Source organism: Myotis myotis, unplaced genomic scaffold, assembly GCF_014108235.1.
Source record: "Myotis myotis isolate mMyoMyo1 unplaced genomic scaffold, mMyoMyo1.p scaffold_m19_p_16, whole genome shotgun sequence".
NCBI lineage: Eukaryota > Metazoa > Chordata > Mammalia > Chiroptera > Vespertilionidae > Myotis > Myotis myotis.
This window is the reverse complement of record NW_023416320.1, coordinates 49,670,810-49,688,551: the sequence shown is the minus strand read 5'-3', so window position 1 is coordinate 49,688,551 and position 17,742 is coordinate 49,670,810. Positions and strand designations below refer to the sequence as shown.

At 37.6% G+C, this 17,742-nt stretch overlaps 1 pseudogene; it reads right to left on the bottom strand.

Annotated features, from left to right (window-relative positions):
* Window positions 1-7,537: 7,537 nt before the first annotated feature.
* LOC118670523 lies at window positions 7,538-8,057 on the bottom strand (annotated as a pseudogene).
* Window positions 8,058-17,742: the final 9,685 nt, after the last annotated feature.

The following is a 17,742-nucleotide window of genomic DNA, read 5'->3' as shown; positions in this document are numbered from 1 at the left end:
AGAGAAGGAGGACTCTCCAGAAAAGCGGCTAAGTAATACAGGGGCATGCAACATGACAGAAAAAGAATTCAGAATAAGGGTCCTAGAGTGCATAAACCGGATGGAGGAAAAAATCAACAACTTCTACAAGAAGCAAGAAGAAACAGATGAAAAAGTCAACTACCTATGCAAGAAGCAAGAAGAAACAGATGAAAAAATCAATAACATATGGAAGAAACTAGAAGAAACAGATGAAAAAATCAACAACTTAAGTAAGACCCAAGAAGAAATGAAGAGTGATATAGCTGCAATAAAAAACACCATTGAAAGTATCAACTGTAGACTAGGAGAAGCGGAGGACCGAATTAGTGAATTAGAAGACAAGGAACCAAAACACACGCAAAATGTACTGCAATTGGAGAAAAAAATGAAAAGACAGGAGGAGAGCCTAAGGGAGCTTTGGGACAACATGAAACGAAACAACATATGAATAATAGGGGTGCCAGAACAACAGAAAGATGAACAAGGATTAGAAAACCTATTCGAAGAAATAATATCAGAAAACTTCCCTGAGGTGGGGAAGAAAAAAGTCACACAAGCCCAGAGAGTCCCAAACAAGGTGAACCCAAAAAGACCCACACCAAGACACATCACAATTACCATGGCAAATGTTCAGGACAAAGAGAGAATCTTACAGGCTGCAAGAGAGAGGCGAAAAGTTACATACAGGGGATCTCCCATTAGATTATCAAATGATTTCTCAACAGAAACACATCAGGCCAGAAAAGAATGGACGGAAATTTACAAAGTGATGCAAAGCAAAGGACAGAATCCTAGAATACTCTATCCAGCAAGGCTATCATTCAAACTTGAAGGGGAAATAAGAAGCTTCACAGACAAAAAAAGGCTAAGGGAGTTTATCACCACCAAGCCAGCATTGCAAGGAATGCTAAAGGGACTGGTATAAAAAGAAGAAATAAAAAGCTCAGAAAGAAAACAGCCACATAAAAAAAGAAATGGCTACAAACAAGTACCTTTCAATAATAACTTTAAACATAAACGGACTAAATGCTCCAACCAAAAGACATCAAGTGGCTGAATGGATAAAAAAACATGACCCATACATCTGCTGTTTACAAGAAACCCACCTAATTAGAAGGGACTCACACAGACTGAAAGTGAAGGATGGAAAAATATCTTTCAGGCAAATGGAAAGGAAAAGAAAGCTGGGGTAGCAATACTTAGATCGGACAAAATAGACTGCAAAGTGAAGGCCATAACAAGAGATAAGGAAGGCCACTTCATAATACTAAAGGGATCAATACAACAAGAAGATATAACCCTGGTAAACATATATGCACCCAATGCAGGAGCACCCAAATTCATAAAAAAACTCCTGGAAGATATCAAAGGAGAGATTGACAACGATACAATCATAGTAGGGGACTTTAATACAACACAGACAGCACTGGATAAGTCCTCTAGACAAACAATCAGCAAAGATACAGCAATCCTAAATGACGCACTAGATCAGATGGACTTAATTGACATCTTCAGAACACTTCACCCCAAAGCCAGGGAATATACATTCTACTCATGTGCTCATAAGTCATATTCAAAAATAGACCATATATTGGGTCACAAGCAAAGTATCCCCAAATTCAAGAAGATTGAAATCATACCAAGCATCTTCGCAGACCACGATGGCATAATATTAGAAATAAACTACAACAAAAACAACCCAAAATACTCAAACACCTGGAAGCTGAATAGCATGCTATTAAACATTGATTGGGTTACCAATGAGATCAAAGAAGAAATTAAAAACATCCTGGAAACTAATGACAATGAAAACACAACAATCCAAAACCTATGGGACAGAATGAAAGCAGTCCTGAGAGGGAAGTTTATAGCTCTACAGGCCTATCTCAAAAAAAACAAGAAAAAATGGTAGTAAATCATCTAACTCTACAACTCAAAGAATTAGAAAGAGAGCAACAAGAAAACCCCAGAGTGAGCAGAAGGAAGGAGATAATAAAGATTAGAGCAGAAATAAATGACATAGAGACCAAAAAAAGAATACAGAAAATCAATAAAACCAAGAGCTGGTTCTTTGAAAGGATAAACAAGGTTGATGAACCTCTAGCCAGACTCACCAAGAAGCAAAGAGAGAGGACCCAAATAAACAATCAGAAATGATAGAGGCGAAATAACAACAGACCCCACAGAAATACAAATGATTGTTAAAAAATACTATGGACAACTCTACTCCAACAAACTAGACAACCTGGAGGAAATGGACAAATTCCTAGAAAAATACTACATTCCAAAACTCAATCAGGAAGAATCTAAAAATCTCAACAGGCCAATAACTATGGAAGAAATTGAAGCAGTCATCAAAAAGCTTCCATCAAACAAAAGCCCAGGACCAGACGGCTTCACAGGGGAGTTTTACCAAACATTCAAGGAAGAACTAAAACCTATCCTCCTCAGACTACTACAAAAAATTCAAGAGGAAGGAACACTTCCAAGCTCATTCTATGAAGCCAGCGTCACTCTAATACCAAAACCAGGTAAAGACAACACAATGAAAGAGAATTACAGGCCAATATCCCTCATGAACATAGATGCCAAAATCCTCAAGAAAATCTTAGCAAATCGGATCCAGCAGTACATCAGAAAGATCATACACCATGACCAAGTTGGATTTATCCCAGGAATGCAAGGATGATACAATATCTGCAAATCAATAAACGTGATACATCACATAAACAAATTGACTATCATCAACAAATCAACAAACGACAAGTGCTGGAGAGGATGTGGAGGAAAAGGAACACTTGTGCACTGCTGGTGGGAATGCAGACTGGTGCAGCCACTATGGAAGACAGTATGGAGTTTCCTTAAAAAACTGAAAATGGAACTCCCATTTGACCCTGTGATCCCTCTTCTAGGAATATATCCCAAGAAACCAGAAACACCAATCAGAAAGGATATATGCACCCCTATGTTCATAGCAGCACAATTCACCATAGCTAAGATCTGGAAACAGCCTAAGTGCCCATCAGTATATGAATGGATTAGAAAACTGTGGTACATCTACACGATGGAATACTATGCTGCTGTAAAAAAGAAGGAACTCTTACCATTTGCGATGGCATGGATGGAACTGGAGAGCATTATGCTAAGTGAAATAAGCCAGTCAATGAAGGAAAAATACCACATGATCTCACTCATTCATGGATAATAGAGACCATTATAAGCTTTTGAACAATAATAGATACAGAGGCAGAGCTGCCTCAAACAGATTGTCAAACTGCAGCGGGAAGGCCGGGGAGGGTTGGGGGGCAGGAGGTAGGGGGGTAAGAGATCAACTAAAGGACTTGTATGCATGCATATAAGCATAACCAATGGACATAAGACACTGAGGGATAGGGGAGGCTAGGGGACTGTCTAGGGCGGGGGGATAAAATGGACACATATGTAATACCCTTTGTAATACTTTAAGCAATAAATTAAAAAAAATAAATAAATAAAAACAAATTGAAAGAAAAAAACCACATGGTCATATCAATTGATGCAGAAAAAGCATTTGACAAAATTCAACACCCATTTTTGATAAAAACTCTCAGTAAGGCGGGAATAGAAGGATCATACCTCAACATAATAAAAGCCATATATGACAGGCCCACAGCCAACATCATACTCAATAAACAAAAACTAACACCATTTCCCCTAAGAACAGGAACAGGACAGGGATGCCCCCTCTCACCACTCCTGTTCAACATAGTACTGGAACTATTAGCCATCGCAATTAGGCAAGAAGAAGAAATAAAAGGCAACCAAATTGGAAAAGAGGAAGTAAAACTGTCCTTATTTGCAGACGACATGACATTATACGTACAAAACCCTAGAGACTCCATCAAAAAGCTACTAGACTTAATACATGAATTTGTCAATGTAGCAGGATAGAAAATTAACCCCAAGAAATCTGAGGCATTTCTATACACCAATAGTGAACTTTCAGAAAGAGAGATTATAAAAACAATCCCATTCACCATAGCACCAAAAAAATTAAGCTACCTAGGAATAAACTTAACTAAAGAGGTAAAAGACCTCTACTCAGAAAACTACAGGAAGTTGAAAAAAGAGATAGAGGAAGACATAAACAGATGGAATACCGTGTTCATGGATTGGTAGAATCAACATCATTAAAATGTCCATACTACCCAAAGCAATCTATAAATTCAACGCACTTCCTATTAAAATACCAACGGCATACTTCAGAGATCTAGAACGAACTCTCCAAAAATTCATCTGGAATAAAAAAAGACCCCGAATAGCTGCAGCAATCCTGAGAAGGAACAAAGTAGGTGGGATCTCAATACCAGATATCAAGATGTATTACAAAGCCACTGTTCTCAAAACTGCCTGGTACTGGCACAAGAATAGGCATATAGATCAATGGAATAGAATAGAGAGCCCAGAAATCGGCCCGAACCAATATGCTCAATTAATATTTGACAAAGGAGGCAAGAACATACAATGGAGCCAAGATAGTCTCTTCAATAAATGGTGTTGGGAAAATTGGACAGATATATGCAAGAAAATGAAACTAGACCACCAACTTACACCATACACAAAAATAAACTCAAAATGGATAAAGGACTTAAATGTATGGCAGGAAACCATAAAAATTCTAGAAGAATCCAAAGGCAACAAAATCTCAGACATATGCCAAAGCAATTTCTTCACTGATACAGCTCCTAGGGCACTTGAAACTAAAGAGAAAATGAACAAATGGGACTACATCAAAATAAAAAGCTTCTGCACATCAAAAGAAACCATCAACAAAACAACGAGAAAACCCACTTTGTGGGAAAACATATTTGCCAATGTCATATCTGATAAGGGCCTAATCTCCAAAATTTATAGGGAACTCATACAACTTAACAAAAGGAAGATAAACAATCCAATCAAAAAATGGGCAAAGGACCTAAATAGACACCTTTCAAAAGAGGACATTCAGAAAGCCAAGAGACATATGAAAACATGCTCAAAGTCACTAATCATCCGAGAGATGCAAATCAAAACAACAATGAGGTACCATCTCACACCTGTCAGACTGGCTATCATCAACAAATCAACAAACGACAGGTGCTGGAGAGGATGTGGAGAAAAAGGAACACTTGTGCACTGCTGGTGGGAATGCAGACTGGTGCAGCCACTATGGAAGACAGTATGGAGTTTCCTCAAAAAACTGAAAATGGAACTCCCATTTGACCCTGTGATCCCTCTTCTAGGAATATATCTCAAGAAACCAGAAATACCAATCAGAAAGGATATATGCACCCCTATGTTCATAGCAGCACAGTTCACCATAGCTGAGATCTGGAAACAGCCTAAGTGCCCATCAGTAGATGAATGGATTAGAAAACTGTGGTACATCTACACGATGGAATACTATGCTGCTCTAAAAAGGAAGGAACTCTTACCATTTGCAACGGCATGTGATGGAACTGGAAAGCATTATGCTAAGTGAAATAAGCCAGTCAATGAAGGAAAAATACCACATGATCTCACTCATTCATGGATAATAGAGACCATTATAAACTTTTGAACAATAATAGATACAGAGGCAGAGCTGCCTCAAACAGATTGTCAAACTGCAGCGGGAAGGCCGGGGAAGGTTGGGGGGCAGGAGGTAGGGGGTAGGAGATCAACCAAAGGACTTGTATGCATGCATATAAGCACAACCAATGGACATAAGACACTGGGGGATAGGGGAGGCTAGGGGACTGTCTAGGGCGGGGGGGGGGGGAGGAAATGGACACATATGTAATACCCTTTGTATTACTTTAAGCAATAAAAAAAAAAGTTTCTGTAGAAAAATACATCCCAATGTTATTGAAAACCTTAGCTGGTTTGGCTCAGTGGATAGAGCATCAGCCTATGGACTGAAGTTTGATTCCAGTCAAGGGCACATGCCTGGGTTGTGGGCTTGATCCCCAGTAGGGGTATGCAGGAAGCAGCCGATCAATGATTCTCTCCCATCATTGATGTTTCTATCTCTCTCTCCCTCTCCCTTCCTCTCTGAAATAAATAAAAAAAATTTAAAAAAGAATGCCACTGAATAAGAAAAATCCAGAAAGCTTTCACACAAATACCTAGCTGAAGTTAAAAACAAAAGTGACATTACATTTTTTTGGCATAAAATAGAATATAAATATATAGATAAACTATTATTTAAATTGGTAGAGTTTGTAGAAACATGACAGAGCTATCTCAGTCCCATATTGCTTGCACAACTCTCTTTTTTCCTCCTTAATGGGGCCATAATACCTTTAGGCAGGGACCTAAAGTTTATGAATAATTAATAGACCAATTGACCAGAGGAGAAAATCCTGACAGATTTAAAACATATATGTGCAATGAATTTTCAGCCAATATTCCAAAGCAGTTCTGTTACAGAATGGAAGAGGTCTCTGTGTCTGCACACATCATAGCCTGATAAGACAGGAACAGGAGTTTTCAACAAAGACAGTAAGGGTTTAGTTTTAGGAAAGGACCCACCCCTGGAGACATAGGTGAGCTAATATCTCTAAGACCTGGCTCCTGGATGGCTTCCAGGGGATGGGTTATATAGAGGGAAATCATTAGTCATGGTGACTGAGGGAGTTAGAATAGTGGTCTCTATTGATTAGGCAGTGCTAGGGCAGGGGCCATTGCATCTGGTCCTGATGTCAGCCATGGTGTCGCTTGATCTGGTTTCACTACTTTTCTGGGCCTGGAACTGAAACACAACTGAAGCCCAGATGTTACTTTTCCTTTGATTGAAACTCTGTCTCTGTGGTCAACAGACCCCAGGCTTTATTCCTAAGGTTATTGATGATGATCAGAATATCTCATTGGTCCAAGTTCTTCATGATAAAGGGAGTGGATGTGCAAAGGGAGAGGGAGGAAGATTGCCGCGACCTTCGTGGTGGGGTTCAGGATCTGAAGGAGGGGCCGATGCACAAATGAAAATACTATACAAGAAATATGAATTTATAAGGCATTGGGGGCCAGGTGGAGACTCTTTCTTAAAGAGACACACCAACTTCTGGCCTGGTTGGCTATTTATTTAGTTGAATACACATTTGCCCTTTAGCAATGCATACCGGCATATAAAAGGTAAAGTTGATAAACAGTAAAAGGATTATCAGGTTAAGAAATTGCCTTGAGCCACCACTATCTCAACTGACGAGGTGCTTAGTGTCAGCCCCTCTAATGCCCAAGGTCCATCAGCCTTCTATGTTCCTTGGTGCACTGACAGTATTGGCAAGCAGTGGCTTCCCATATCTCCCCCTTTTTGTTTTCTTAATAAATCTTGAAAAGTGTATGCTGTCTGTAGGGCTTGAGTCCTTCTAAGACTCTTTATTCCACATCTGCAGAGTAGAAATAAACATAAAAACAAGAATGAGACAGACAATAGTGGTTATGCTAAGAGGCAGAGGTAGGGAAAAACAATGAAAAGGATTGAGTTCTTTCTTGTACTTTTTAAACTGCTGCCAGGCATCTAAGGAACTAGTTTGTAGTAGGCTCCTTTCTGGGCCATCAGTTCTTTATGGGTCCCCTTCCCAATCACTGTCCCCTGTGACATGACAGCAATGATATTCGAGTTCTGGATGGTGGACAAACGGTGGGCAATGACAATGCAGGTCCGACCTTCTCTGGCTTTGTCCAGGGCAACCTGCACCATCGCACAACTGATGACTGCTAGCATGGCAAGGAAAACGTTCTCAGGTGTTCTCGGGGTTCTTGTTCTGGACTGTCTTCTTTACCATCCCCCAGGTCATCTCAGGACTGTTTCTCATCTGTCTTGTTCTCCAATTCCTCATCTTCAGCGTGTTGCCTGGGGCTACTACTATCTATGGCTGAAATAGTCAATTGTCTGCAGCCACAAGTACAGGGTGAGGCTCCAGGTGCAAGGTCCCCATCAGTCTGGTCAGTTCCTCTCTCAGATCCATGTTGAAGTTTAATGTTCCTTGCAGGAATCCGCACGGGCTTGGAGGAGTTTTCTGGAAATACACAAGCATATTCTCAACCAAAGTTTAATAAAGGTTTGGGACCTTTCCATAAACCAGACTCAGGATCCTTCCATTTGATCAAGGCTTTTTTCTTTTGGCTTATTATGACACCAGTATAATTTTATTGGTGTCTTGTCATCAGCATTGCAAGTGAAAAAACGTTAAGATAATTAACGCTTGGTGTAGTCTACCTAGAGGAGATTTCTCCATTGTCACTATTCCCCCTTTTTGTTTTTCAAGTTGGGATTTTAGCCACTGGTGTTGGCATTCTATAATTGCCTGCCCTTGGGGATTGTATGGCATTCCCGTAATGTGCCTGTTGTAATAAAGTATGCATTTCCTCCTGTTAAAGGACCAGGCAGGGTGGTATGAGCCATGATATGTGTAATATAAAAGGGATTTGTCTTTGCTGTACAATTTGCTTTACCTGTTTAAATAGTATAAATAGACTTTGGTCACTGAGCCATTTTAATTGGACAGTCTCAATTCTGTTACCAGGCCAGCAGCATAGGCAGAATCAGAAATAATATTTTTTAAACTATATTTTTATTGGTTTTAGAGAGGAAGGGAGAGGGATAGAGAGATAGAAACATCAATGATGAGAGAGAATCATTTATTTACTGCCTCCTGCACGCCCCCTACTGGGGGTGGGGATTGACCCCGCAACCCCAGCATGTGCCCCTGGCCGGAATCAAACCTGGGACTTTTTAGTCCACAGGCAGACGCTCTATCCACTGAGCCAAACCAGCTAGGGGCAGAAATAATATTAAGAGGCTCTTGGAAATTCTGTAGTGCAGCCTTAATAGCTTCTAATTCAATCCTTTGTATAGAAGTGTGACTATCTGGATGACTAGGTCTGAATCCATTGCATGATAAGCAGCTTTACCATTCGATGAACCATCAGTAAAAACAGTTAATGTTCCAAAAATAGGTTCCTGTCTAGTGTTTTTTGGTATAAATAATAAGGTAATAAGGATGTAATATAAAAACTGTAGTAACTTGTTTTTTAGTAGGTGTCAACTAAGTTCCTCTAAATATTCACTTACTAGTTGTACCGGTTAATAATGCAGATTTTGTAATAAAAGAAAACACTATAATTTCAAGAGAAACATCAAAAGTACTTTATTCAACGTAATGTCCATCACTAGCTACAAATTTCCTCCAACTTTAGGTAATTTGTGGATACCGTCCCAATAGAACTTTTCTTGTTTTGAGGCAAATCATTTAGAGACCCAATTTTTCACTTCTTCGTACATTTTGAAGTGCTGCTCAGAAAGTGCATGTGCCATCGATCAGAAGAAGTGGTCATCTGAAGGAGCAAGGTCTGGTGAATACAGTGGGTGAGTTAATACTTCCCAGGCAAGATCTTTTAACATATCCCCAGCTGGTTTTGAAGTGTGTGATGGTGCATCATCATGAAGCAAAATTACTTTGCCGTGTCTTCTGGTACTTTCTGGTCATTTCATGATTAAAGCATGGTTCAAATTGATTATTTGTTGTCAGTAGTGATTAATATTAATGGTTTCGCCTGGTTTTAGAAGCTCATAATACACCACACCTTCCTGATCCCACCAAACGCAGAGCATTGTCTTCTTTCCGAAGCGATTTGGCCTTGCAGTCGATGTCGATGGTTGACCTGGATCAACCCATGATTTTGTGCATTTGGGATTCTCAAAATAAATCCACTTTTCATCGCCAGTCACAATTCTATCCAAAAATACTTTCTTTCATGCTGTTGAAGCAATATTTTACTGATGACTTTTCGGTTTTCTATCTGTCTTTTGTTTAGTTGATGTGGCACCCATTTTCCTTCCTTTAAAATCTCTCCCATTTCTTGTAAAAGATTGGAAATTGTTTGCTGAGCAACATTTAATCTTTCTGCAAGATGTTTTTGAGTTTGGCATGCATCTTCATCCAATAATGCTTATAATTGTTGGTCTTCAAACTTTTTCGGTTGACATGGACATTCTTTGTCTTTCACATCAAAATCGTCACTTTTAAAGCATTTAAACCAGCGTTCACAAGTATCTTTAGATGGAGCATGTTCACCATAAGCTTCCCAAAGTATTCAGGAGCACTTTTCTTCAAAATATAGTAATGAATTAAAACTTCCCACAAATGCTCTTTTTTTTTTTTGGCATGAAATTTGACATTTTTAAGTGTAAAAATATCTATAATGTTAACACCTTCAGAAAATTTGACATCTGAAGTTTTGAAACTTGTCAATATAACAAAATAGCATACATATCAAACCACATATATATCAACATATATGTAACTCCATCCATTAAAAAAAAAATCCACATTATTAACCACTATATCTAGTATTTCAATTTGCCAATGTAATTAGTCTCAAATAAGGTTTATTTTCTAACTTCATTTGTCCTTGGATGTGGACAGTAAATGACACTAATTGATACCTGTTTTCAGTCTTTTTGAGTATATTGACATAAGCTTTGTTTACCCTCTGTTTAGGGAGACAAAATGCAAATTATTTACTCTTAAGTGTCTTTGGTTTAGGGAAGATAGAGTTTATTAGATGGCCCAAAACCACTTGGCATTTAAATTTTCTATAATTTAGATGGTTGCAAACTGCTGTTACATGCTATATTTGCTATCTCACAGCTCCTGTGAGGTGAGCCACAAAATTAGAAAATGATTCTGTAGGTTTTTGCATACACTTAATAAAAGCTTCCTTAAGATTCCCTAAGTATAGTGAATAACTGTCATTTTTCCCATAGAGATTTTTAGATAAGGTTTTAATTAATGTCCTTTAATAATTTCTAAAAGTTATTCAAGGTCTTAAAGCAATCGTTTCATATCTCTACCTTTTTAAGGCCTAATACAATAATTTTTAATTACAGTTTCTAGATATTTGAAGGGTGTTTCTTTATGTACCTTTTTAGGAGCAATTTTTAAGCCCCATTTAGGGATTTTCTTTTCTAATTGGGAAAGCATTGCTAAAGTTTCCTGTGGGCTTGCCATACATCACTACATTAAAGACTTTTATTTTCTTTCAAACAGAACAACCAACTTGGTTGCTTTTCAGAAAAACAGGTAGGAGAGAAACATGCTGGCCAATACTGCAATGCATAGATCTCAAGTAAAAGTAACTTTTTTTTTTTACTTATGGTGCCTCATTAATGGTGAGATTTAATGCTTGAATAATAACTTTTAGTTTACTTTGTAAATAGTAGTGGAAGAGATTTTTAAAAAATATATATTTTATTGATTTTTTACAGAAAGGAAGGGAGAGGGATAGAGATTCAGAAACATCGATGAGAGAGAAACATTGATCAGCTGCCTCCTGCACACTCCTTACTGGGGATGTGCCTGCAACCAAGGTACATGCCCTTGACCGGAATCAAACCTGGGACCCTTGAGTCCGTAGGCTGACGCTCTATCCAGTGAGCCAAACCGGCTAGGGCAAAATTTTTAAAATTTCTCCTTTTTAAGCTTAAATTTACATCTAAACAGCATTCCTTTTGGCTAGTGCTCATTTGCATATGTATGCAAATTTTACTTTGGACTTTACTAAAACCAGTTGCTCATTAAATATTGACTTCACATATAAATGAGTTTATATGAGACCTTGATTATATTGTGAAAAGCTAACTTATTAAGTAATTAAAGTATGCACCTTTATTGAAAAATCAAAGTAAGCAAACATATACATTTGACAAATGAAATACAGATGCCACCCCATCCCCCAGCCAATCTATAGAGCAGGCTGTGTGGGGGCCTGTGGCAGTATGTATGCTCCTGTTTTGAAATTCCGCTGCTGAATATTCAGGTTTTGCTTAAGAAGTATTCAACAACCTTGTCCTGCCAAGCTTAGAAGCTGAAACTTCTATAATATTTAAAATATGTGTATATAAATAGAACACAGTTAGTAATTTCTTATTTGAAAAGGTTTTCCACGTGATTTCAAGTATATTAGATTGGCCTAATTTAGCTCAAAAATATTTATTTTAAGAAGAGAGAATAAATCCTTAAATCATTCCAGGGCCCTTCAAATGTCCCAAAGCTATCTCTCAGTTTAAGTCTTGAAATTTAACTTGGAAAGACTAATATATATATATATATATATATATATATATATATATATATATTCCAAAGATTATATTTTACAATAAAATATTATATCCTAGGCTGAAATTTTACCACATGTAGTACACAGACACACATACACATAAAGACTACAATATATCTGAACTACTAATTTTTCAGAGAAAACGCAAGAATTATTTTCCTAAAAAATGAATTTTTATACTTCATTCATTCTATTATCACAATCATAATTTATCCCAACTTAATTTGAACTTTTAACTCTTAGAAGCTTCAAATTTTAGGTGGCAAGTTACATACTTAGCATTTCTCAGATTAGTAATATATTCATATTTTAAGGATATATTTCAAATAAAATACAAGAAATATTCAATTAATAGATTCAAATCTATCCTTTAGAATTTTCATGTGAGGCGAACTCAGATATATATTTCAGTATCCTGTTATTTCACAATATCTAGATGTTTAATAATTTTCATTATTTAATTCATCAAACTCCAAAGTTTTAAGTTACCAAAGACTTTAGAAAACTATGTTTAGTCATATATAATTACCACTGAAAAAGATTTTTTATCATACTTCATTTTAGTTTTATATATTTTGCCTTAACAACTTTGAGATTTTAAAGACAATTATTATTACCCAAGGCATTTTCCTTGGCAAATTCTGTAACAGAGATAACTCACTGACTTTCAGTGGCTTTAATGTTAAAGTATTATTTTACTTTATTTTTCTTTAGAAAAACATGAGTGCCCCTGAGATCTTGGAGGCAACTTTGGAATGCGTTCCATTATTATTCAAAAACTGCCCTTTATCATGCAAACATTAATCTTGTTTCCCAAACACAGCCTGTATATTTTCCTTGTGTCAGTTTCATCATCTTTGAAAGAAAAACAATCTGGGGCCTATTCTATAACATCTGTGAAGAGATGGGGCTTAGGCTAAGGGCCACCCAAAATCGGGTGGGGCACCTTCCTCTTAAACTAGCCTTTTTCTCTTCATGGGCATAGAAGTCCCAGAAGTGTCCATAAATTGTGAGAAATGTTTCATTTATCCAAATTATAAATGACGGACTGGGAAATAAAAAATGGCGAAATGCGACTTTTAAGAACACTCCCGAGAGCAGGTGTCCATTTTACAGGATCTCTAAGAGACCTAATTAATGGGCTGGGGGCTTTTTTAGTAACATCCCTTTCCTAGGGAATTTTCCTAGGACCTGTGTTATCATAATTTATCCCAACTTACTTTGAACTTTTAACTCTTAGAAGCCTCAAATTTTAGGTGGCAAGTTAAATACTTTTTCACTTTGTTTTTCACTCAGGCGAATCTTCTCCTCCAGTCCCTGTCCCGGACGCCAGATGCCATGACCTTTGCAGAGGGGTTCAGGATCTGAAGAAGGGGCTGATGCACAAATGAAAATACTATACAATAAATATGAATTTAGAAGGCATTGGGGCCCAGCTGGAGACCTCTTTCTTGAAGAGGCACACAGACTTCTGGTCTGGTCTGCTATTTATTTACTTGAATACACATTTGCCCATTAGCAATGCATACAGGCCAATGAAAGGTAAAGTTTTGTAAACAGTAAAAGGTTTATCAGATTAGGGAACTGCCTTGAGCCACCACTATCTCAACAGACAAGGTGCTTAGCACCAGCCCCGCTAAGGTGGCTTCCTGCAGCAGATGAGTGAGCTTGCTGGATGAGTCCAGTGTGAATCAAAAGAGAAGAAAGGAGAAGTGGCTATGTTAAAGAAGTGAAGTTTCTTACATCATTACAGTTCAATGGAGAAGGAAGCTTTCTGAATAAACGGAGCTGGATATCAAAAAACATGAACATGAACACCTACCTAAAAACATTCTCAAATATTAATTTGATGTGAATCATAAACCTAAATGTAAAATAAGTTGCTTTCCAAAGAAATATGGGGAATGAGGGACAGTAGCTTTGTGGTCTTGGTATAGGAAAATAATTTTCACACAGAACCCTGGAAGCACTAACCACAAAATAAAAAATGATACATTAGATTTCACTTCAAACACTTCTCATCTTCAAAAGGTACCATTTATAAAATGAATATATAAGCCAAAGGAAATATTTATAATACACAGACCCAGAAAGTAACATATACCCAGACTTTGTAAGATAATAAACACAATAAATTACCCCCAAAAGAAAATACGTGGGCAAAATGTACTAAGCGAGGGAGGATACATGAATGACAAATGATTACATAAGAAAGTGCAAGATCTTCCAAAATGGTGATGAATTAAGTGGAGGCTACACTGACACTGTCCCAGGACCAAACTGGAAATACAACTAAAATACAGAAGAGCCACCCTGAAAAATCCACTGAGGACCAGCTGGAGAGAGCCCTGATAACCAAGAGTGGAAAGTGGAGACCTCATAGAAACTGGTAGGCAGTGTGGAGGTGCAAAAGGACTGGCAAGGATACCAGAGACAGCAGTTGAAGTCCCAGAGGGATATCTCAGATACGGGGGGGGGGGGGGGGGGGGGGGGGTGTCCACTCAGCAATCTGCAGTATAAACCACTAGCTGGGCTCCCTAGCCCAGAACACCAGAACTGAGAAAGGTGCTCACATAACATCTGGCTGTGAAAATATTAGGGTTGCTGTCTGTCAGCAAGAGATGGCTGAAAATGCAGGCACCCTCTTAAAGGGCCAATACAAATAAATTGGTGTGCAATCACTCACCTTAGCCTCAGATGGAGGGAAGGCAGAGCAGACTGGAGCTATGTGAAGAGAGTCCAGGGTTGGGGGCTCTGGGGTTAGAGCTCAGAAGGCAGCCACCCCAGTTTTCTGTGCTGAGTCATTACCTCCCATAGCACAGGACATCTTTCCCTGTGAGCATTTGCTATTCAGGTGGTTTTTGCCTGAAGAAAAGGCAATTGAAACACCCTGTTGGAAGATGTCACTCTCTACCCTGTAGTTGATAGCTTGAGGCTAATCAAAGCTAGTAATAATAACACTGAAGGCAGAAGAGGATCTCTAGAAACTTTGAGTTTTTGCCTGATCTAATTCAGGGCCTAAGGCTAGGAAAAGCAGACCTTGGTGTATATATTGGTCCTTTCCAAAGGCACCCAAGCCCAAGCAGACAGAGCCCTAAGCTGTGGATTGCTGATAGATTCAAACGTTACTGAAAGCCATTCATGAACAGTGTCTGACATTGCCCCACACTAGAGATGGGGAGTCTTAACAGAGCTACCTAATACACAGTCACAAACCCAAACAAGCATAGAAAATGGGGAGACATAAAAAACAAAAAAACAAAACAAGCTAAATGAAAGAATAAGAGAATTCTCCAGAAGAAGAGATAAATGAAATGGAGATAAGAAATTTAACATAGAGTTCAGAATAATGATGGTAAAGATGCTCAACAGCATGAGAAAAGATATAGTAACCATGAAGAATGACATAGAATTAATAAATAACACAATAGCAGATTAGGGGAAGGGAGAATCTGATCAATGAAATAAAATAAATAAAATAAAAACCAAGGTAGAAAAAAAATCACTTAATCTGAGAAACAAAAAGAATAAGCCAGTCACAACTGAAGAAATCAAAGCAGTAATCAAAAAACTCCCAGCAAACAAAAGCCCTTGTTTGAAAGGATTCACAGACAAGTTTTATCAAACCTTCAAAGAAGCACTAACACTTATTCTCCTCAAACTGTCCCAAAAAATCCACGATAAAGAGCACTTCCAAAATTTTTATGAGGTCAGCATTATCCTCATAAAAAAATCCAGGTAGAGACATTACAAAGAAAGAGACTTACAGGCCAATATCCCTGATGAACACAGATGCTAAAATCCTCAACAAAATATTAGCAAATCAGATCCAGCAATATATTAAAAAAGATCATACACCATGAATACGTTGGAGTTAATATAGGGATGCCAGGCTGGTACAATATTCTCAAATCAATAAACGTGATACATCACATAAACAAATTGAAAGACAAAAATAACATGATCATATCAATAGATGCAGAAAAATCATTCGACAAAATCCATCATCCATTGATAAAAACTCTCAGCAAATTGGGAATAGAGGTATCATGCCTAAACATAATAAAAGCCATATATGACAAACCTATGGCCAACATCATACTAAATGGGCAAAACTAGAATCATTTCCCCTAAAAATAGGAACAAAACAGGGATGTCCGCTTTCACTATTCTTATTAAACATAGTACTGGAAGACCTTGCCACAGTAATCAGACAAGAAGAAAACATAAAAGTCATTCAAATTGGAAAGGAGTAAGTGAAACTCTCATTATTGCAGATGACATGACATTGTACATAGAAAATTCTAAAGACTCCACCAAAAAGCTACTAGACATAATAAAGGAATTTGACAATACAGCAGAATAAAAAATTTGCACCCAGAAATCATTAGCATTTTTATATACCAATAATGAATCCTCAGAATGAGAAAATAAACATATAATCCCTTTACCTTTGCAACAAAAAATTAAGATACTTGAAATAAACTTAACAAAGGATTAGAAGATTTGTACTCAAAAATTACAAGATGTTGTAAAAAGACATAGAAGAAGATATAAACAAGTATAAGATTATATCTTGCTCATGGATTGGTAGAATTAACATCATTAAAATGTCCATACTAATCAAAGTAATCTAAGATTCAATGCAATCCCTATTAAAATGCCAACAGTATATTTCACAGACCTAGAACAAACATTCCAAACATTTATATGGAACCGAAAGACCCTGAATAGCCACAGCAATCTTGAGAAAGAAGGCCTAAGTTGGATAGATCACAATACCAGTTATCAAGTTATACTACAAAGCTACTGTACTCTAAACGGCCTGGTACTGGCACAAGAACAAGCATATAGATCAAGGCAACAGAGACTCCAGAAATTGACCCAAACCATTACACTCAATTAATATTTGTGACAAAGGAGGCAAGAACATACAGTGGAGTCAAGAAAGTTTCTTCAATAAATGGTGTTGGAAAAATTGAACAGATAAAATGCAAAAAAGTGAAACCCAACCTCCAACTTACACCATACACAACAATAAACACAAAATGGATAAAAGACTTAACTGTAAATTGTGAAGCCATAAAAATCCTAGAAGAAACCATTGGCAGCAAAATCTTAGATATGTCTCATAACAATATATTTGAGGACACATTTCATAGGACAAAGGAAACTAAGGAGAAAATACAAAAAATGGGTTACATAAAAATAAAAAGCTTCTAGACAGCAAAAGAAACCATCAACAATAAGAAAATGAAGCCCACTATATGGGAGAACATACATCTGATAAAGGGTTAGTATTCAAAATATATAAGGAACTCATACAACTTAACCAAAGGAAGACAACCCATTTAAAAAATGGGCTGATGACCTAAATAGATACTTCTCCAAAGTGGACATACAAATGGCCAAGAAACATATGAAAAAATGCTCAAAGTTACTGATCAGCTGAGAGATGCAAATGAAAACGACAATGAGGTATCACCTCACATCTGTCAGAATGGCTACCCTCAACAAATCAACAAATGACAAGTGCTGGCCAGGATGTCACAAAAGGGAACCCTAGTGCACAGCTGGTGGGAATGCAGACTGGTGCAGCCA